This window comes from Fulmarus glacialis, unplaced genomic scaffold, assembly GCF_000690835.1.
Source record: "Fulmarus glacialis isolate BGI_N327 unplaced genomic scaffold, ASM69083v1 scaffold38527, whole genome shotgun sequence".
Taxonomy (NCBI): domain Eukaryota; kingdom Metazoa; phylum Chordata; class Aves; order Procellariiformes; family Procellariidae; genus Fulmarus; species Fulmarus glacialis.
The window spans coordinates 4643-11407 of record NW_009224507.1 but is presented as its reverse complement, the minus strand read 5'-3'; the positions used below and the strand labels follow the sequence as shown (position 1 = coordinate 11407).

Sequence of the window (6765 nt, the reverse complement as noted above, 5' to 3'; positions counted from 1 at the left end):
CCCCCCCCCCCCAAAAACAACTGCATTAGCACAAGAGTAGAATGCAAGCAAAGTAAGTAAAAGCTCTTTAAGCCTACACTGCTACCAACAAAATGCATATCAAACCTACAATGACTTTTCAAATACTGTGAGTGAAATCCTAGATAAAAGATTTATACAGGCAATCTACGTTTAAAAAAAAAAAAAAAGCAATACTTTATTACTTCCTAAGCCACAAATAAGTGTTTGACTTGAGAGAAATCAACTTGTATGAGTTAGTACAAGATGGATAAAAACATGAAATAACATCACAGCCTGCCTGTTAGCCTTCTCCAAGCAGGTCCTTAACCACTGAGACACGTAGGCAAATACACTATTTCTTCTTTATGACTCTAAGGGGCAGGGTCAGATGTAAGGAAAATAATCCATTTATTTCTTTAAAAAGTTGATAATACTTAGACAGAAATCAGAGTGTATCCCACCATACTACGAAATAAAAAACAAAACAGGAGAAACAAAGTCCCCATGCAGTTGGTTGGTGGAAGTCTGAAGGAAAACTATAGAAAAAAGAGGAAGTTCATCACCGTTGTGAGTCCAGTGACTGTTTTTCATTTGCTTACTATTGCCAGGAATCAAAAAGTCTTTGATGACATGTTAAAATTGCTTCCAGCAGGTCTCTGAAAGCCCCTTCCACAGCTGCCCAAGTTCCAGTGGAACCTGCAGTCCAGCCCACGTCACACCAGGCTGCAGAAGACGCACATGGGCAGGGGGCCACTGCTCTTCAGAAAACCTAACTAAGAAAACAAGGTTTGACAGTTTAGGTTGCATCCTGTGGTCACAGGGTCTCTCAGCCACCTGTTCAAAGCAAAAGAACAGTTTTTGTGTTCAAATGTGTGAATATGTTTATTTCTTTATTGAAAAAATGAAAGATGAAGTTTTGACACTATCGTGCCTAATACTTCCTCCTGACACTACTCCAATATGTAATAACAGTTCCCTGGAGAATATGTACCGCATAAAAAATTCCACTCAGGCTCTTGTACATAAACAGCTATATGCCTTTGGGAGCTGACAAGCTCTAGCAGTTCCAGTCACAAAGACTATAAGTGTTTGGGAGAAAGAGGGCAGGGTTCAAATAAAATTTGTTTAGATTTGTATAAACATGAAAAAGAGAGCTACCTATCTACATATTCTACACATTCCCAACAGCTGCAAAAATACTAAGATCCCTGTAAGCAGTGAATTACAAATTAGTATCATTAGTTTTGGCTTCTTCAAGGTCTTCAAGAAATTTTACAGTACCTGAAAAATCATTAGGTTTATACAGGTTCTTTAAAATACAGCTATATGTAACATGCTTGAATGACCCTGCCTCTTGAGCAATAATCACAATAGTCAAAAAATTGTTACTGGGTGTGTGCCTGCATCCCAGCAGCCATGTGGAAGCAATTAATATATAAAAGTCATTATTCCTGTGACAAATATATTCTGGCATATATAACAGATTAATTAATGTAACATCTGGGTAAATAACTACAAAGTAATTTCATCCTGTTTTTAAGAAGTTTATCTTTTCAGAGAGTATTACCAAAATACATGTACTCCTTGTAAAAGAAAACCGGCTAATATCTTTCTTAATTCCTAAGAAATACTCTCTTTTTTTTCTTCCTTTCACAGAAAAGTTCTTAAGAAAGTGAAGCAGAAAAAACAAAAAAAACCCAAATAAAAACCAAATAAACAAAAATCCCACACCATCCACAAAGTAAAACAAAGATTTTTTTTTTTTTTTTTTTTTTTCTTGTAAGTGGTACCTATCTTTGAAATTACTAATCTCCCCTCCCCATCCTGCTCCCTTCTCGTCTCCTCTTTAGGAAACACAGTAGATTTGTCCATAGCCTTTGCAATTCCCCACCAGTGCTGCATTTCCTTATTCCTTACAGCTCCCCTCTGAATGAACACTACTCTTTCAACTTCTCTGAAATATTGCTGTCCCACCACTTTCACTCATGGACTAAGACACATATGGCAAAACCTGCTTAAACAAGCTGAAGAGGGAGTCTAGTTCCATCACTGTCCATCAAGTGGCTTTCCAGCACTATCTGTAAAAAAGCTTCCCATCACACAGGGAAGGACAGGGTACATCAAGACAAGACTACTAGTCAATTATCAAAACCCACATAGAGTAACTAATTCAAGATACATTAATAAATTCAAAACCCCTTGAGTAATACACTGTGCCACAATCACTTTATAAGGAGCACTTTAATATAAAAGACAAAATGATAAAGCAACATTACATAACTCAAAACCTCTTCATTAATGATGGAATATATGTAGTTTTGTAAACTGGATATTCCTTTATCCATAACTAAATTTAGGTCCTTAGCAAAATGGAATACTGATCAACTAGTGTACCTCCTCAAATTTGTCATTATAACAGCCAGCCAAGCAAATAAATAGTGATTGTTGCTATGTGTGTCTGACTTATGGGCCTTCCACTGAAGGTTGTAAAATTTCACTTGATGTAAACATCTTAATTTTCCACTTGATACAAATATTTTCAGTAATTTAAGTATTTTAACAGAAAATAGTATTTTTCTGAAATGAATCAAGTGAGCAAAGGTGTTGTGCAACACACAAAGACTAAATTCACCTTGAAAGACATCTGGAAGATTCATCTAACCAAACTTAATACTCTCCCTACAGATGCCCTGAATGCTGTTAACAATCACAAAGTTTCTAATTTATTTTGTATGATACATGATTTAAAAAAATCATGCTGGCTTATGGTCAACTTGTCCACCAAGACCCCCAGGATCTTTTCTGCAAAGCTGCTTTCCAGCCAGTCAGCCTCCAGCCTGTGCTGGTGCATTGGGTTATTCGTCCATAGATACAAGATTTGGCATCTCCGTTTACTGAACTCCATGAGGCTCCTGTAGGCTGTTCAGGTCCCTCTGAACAGAAGCACAACTACGTGGTCTCTTCCTAGTTTTGTATTCTCTGCAAACTTGCTGAAGGTGCACTCTACCCCATAATGCAGGTCATTAACTGAAGATGCTGAAGAACCGTGGCCTCACTATCCACCCCAGGGGTACACCACTAGTGGCTGGCCTCCAGCTGGACTTTGGATGCTGATCACAATCCTTTGAGCCCAGGTTAGCCAGTTTTCAGTTTGCCACACTGACCACTTATCTAGTCTGTACTTCATCGGTTTGTCTATGAGCATATTATGGGAGACCGTGTGGAAAGCCTTACTAAAGTAAGCACAGACAATATCCATGGCTCTCACCCCTTCCACCAAGCTAATCATTGTGTTGCAAATGGCTATCAGGTTCATCAAGCATAATTTCCCCTTCATAAATCCATGCTGATTACTTCCAGTGACTTGCCTGCCCTGAGTCTGTTTGGAAATAATTTCCAGGATAATTTGCTCTATCACCTTCCCAAGGATGGAGGTGAGGCTGACCGGCCTGTAGTTCCCTGGATCCTTCTTCTTGTCCTTCTTGAAGACAGGAGTGACATTTGCTTTCTTCCAGACCTCAGGAACCTTCCCCCATCACCATGACCTTTCTAGGATAATTGAGATTAGTCTCACAGTGACATGGGTGAGCTCCCTCAGCACTCATTGATGCATCCTATCAGGTCCCATGGACTTGTAGATATCCAGTCTGTTTAAACGTTCCCAAATTTGATCCTCCTCTACTGAGAGCAAGTCTTCCTGGGTCCAGACCTTCCCACTGGTCTCAAGGGTCTTGGAATCCTGAAGGCAAGTCCTACCAGTAAAGACCAAGGCGAAGAAGGCATTAAGTACCTCGGTCTTTTCCATATCCTTTGTTACCTGCCCCATTCAGCAGCACACTCACATATTCCTTCATCTTCCTTTCGCTGCTGATATACTTGTAGAAACCCTTCTTGTTGCCCTTCACATCCCTCACCAAATTCAACTCCATGTGGGCTTTGACTTTCCTTATGCGACCCCTGAATGCTTGGACAATGTCTCTATATTTCTCCTGAGTCATCTATTCTTACTTTCACCTCTTGTATTCTTCCTTTTTATGCCTGAATTTTGTCAGGAGCATCTTGCTCATCCATGCAGGATTCCTTTCCTTTTTATCTAACTTTCTGCAAGTCAGGATGGACTATTCTTGAGCTCAGAGAAAGTTATTCTTGAAAACTAACAAGCTCTCATGGACCCCTCTTCTCTCCAGGGCCATGTCCAAGGGATTCTTCCAAGCTGATCCCCAAGCAGACCAAGGTCTCCTCTCCTAAGTCCAGGATTTTGATTCTACTAATTGCCTTGTTCCCTTGCCTCAGGATCCTGGACTCCATCATTCCACAGTCCCTGCAACATTTTCAATGTTGCCCTCAACCTTCAGACTCACCACCATATTCTTCCATGTTTGCAGGCATGAGATGAACAGACCGTCTCCCCTTGTTGGCTCCTCCATCAATTGTGTCACAAACTTGTCATCAATATACTTCAGAAAACTCCTGGATTGCTTGTACCCTACTGCATTGCCCTGCCAGCAGATACAAGGTTAAGCCCACTATTAGGACCAGTGTCTGCAAATGCAATGCTTCTTCCAGTTGTTGGAAGAAGGGCTCACCTATTACTTCTTGACCAGGTGGTCTGTAGCAGACAATCACCACAACGTCACTCACATTGGCCATCCACTAACCCTGACCCATAATCTCTCAACTGGCTTCTCAACTGTCCAAAAGCAGGGCTCCATGCATTCTAGCTGCTCTTTCATTAAGGGTTTCTCCCTCTCCTCACCTTCCCAGCCTGTCCTTCCTAAAGAACCTGTACCCATCCACTGCAGCGCTCCAGTTGCCTGAGCTATTGCACTGCATCTCTATGATCCCAGTGAGATCATAGCCCTGCAATTGCGTGTGGACCTCTAACTCCTCCCATTTTTCCCCATGCTGCATCTGTTTGCGTACAAGCACTTTAGAGAGGCACCTATTTCTGCTGATTTCCCAGAAAAGAGATTCCCCCATAATGCTGTCCTGTAGGTACTTCCTTATTTTGTCCATACCCTTGAGGTGGGGCCCCAATATTGATTAGCATAAGCAAATTAAACACAGAGCAGTTCTTCTCAACCTCTGTTTTTCTTTGACAACTACTGCTCTTATTTCATACCTATTAAAGGATTTGGGCTTTTCTCTTTTTCCAGCTAGATACGCTGACCTAATAAAAATTATTAGATCTTTTCACAAATGTTTTCAAAGTACAGAAATTAATGTCTGTTCATGAATACACACAAACATTACTGAAACATCTTTTTTGGAAGATGATATTTGGACAGTTTATTGAAATGTTTTATTCCCTTTTATATGGCAAGTGATCATCACTATTTATACCCATCATCTTCAAAACATTTTATGAAATAGAACTACTAGTATGGAATTTTACGTTCTTGATTCACCATTTTTCCAACCCTTTCCAGCAAAGATAGGAATCCCACTAAGTTTACAAGTAGCCCCATTATTTCCCTGTCAGTTTCTCACTGCTGGAGAATCACTACTGTGTTGGAAAAAAGCCTTAATATCATTAATTACACAACTGCTCTACCTGAGGCACTCCACATAAAATGGGAGTGGAACAAGCTGAATACACTACAGCATGAATGACTACAAAGTGATTCAAATACACACAAGCAAACCACTAAAAAAACCAAAGGAAAACGATCACAAAAATTAAGTGGCAAAAGTGGCAAAACTGTCTATAGTTGTTTCCTTGAATCTTAAGCCACATTGTGCTGGGCAGTAACTAGAACCAAGTTGAATCTGGAACTCTGCTTAATGGAAAAATTTTACATTGAGTTTTTAACCAAGTTCCCCAAGAATGCTGTTGCTACTTACATGTTGTTCTTTCCAGCTGAATAACTCTTGAACCTGTTAGCTGCCTTCAAATGAATTTTATAGAAAGCAAGACATCTCAAAGAAGAAAAACTTGAGGAATGTCACTGAAAATACCTGCTGGATAGAGAAAAGAGCCCCCAAACCAAGGCCTACTTTCTGAAAGCACATAGAGTTTAATTAGTCTCTCCTCTTTGGGAAGAGACACTTAGCCCATTAGCACAGATCTAAATTAAACATGCGCTTTTCCTGCTCAGAGCTGTCATAGGAAACAAGATGTCATTCAGGATGCTTCACTAGGAAAACTAGAGGAATTCCAGTTTGTGTGTGCTGACAAAGAGAAGTGGGAGAAGGGAGGACAGGAGGTGCAAAAGGACAACAGACAGCAGCCCGTCATTACTCAGGCTTCATTAGCTCTAGCATAAAAACAGTTTGTTCTGTAAACCGCAAACTGAACAAAATCCCACATTTGAAACAAAATTCTGAATATCAGCTTTAGAAAAAAAATCTCACTGGTCGCTTCTATTTTGACTCAATTTTTACGTTAGTGATCTGAAAATGGAAAATGTTACTGGATAGCATATTTTGGGGTATATATTCTATGTATTATTATAAATATATCAAATATTAAAATAAGAATGTGTTAATTTTTTAAAGATTTAATTGTTTTAAGTATCGAAATGCAAGATCATTGATTAATGGTTGCTAGTTAGATATCAAGCAATTATTACTGAAAATTATTTTCCAATTAAGACTGTAGTTGGTTTAGTAGTAATCACTAATTGGTGTTCTAATTGGTGATTTGCTGTTTTATTTGTTAGAATGTACAAATACTTAAAATAGGATACAACAGACAAGGCAGCAGGCCCACATGACAGGCAGCTGGGGGAGCAGACAAGATGGCCAGCAGCCAAGAGCAAAGCA

The 6765-nt window shown here is 39.5% G+C and overlaps 1 pseudogene; it reads right to left on the bottom strand.

Annotated features, from left to right (window-relative positions):
• Nucleotides 1-3055: 3055 nt before the first annotated feature.
• Nucleotides 3056-3998, bottom strand: LOC104079956 (annotated as a pseudogene).
• Nucleotides 3999-6765: the final 2767 nt, after the last annotated feature.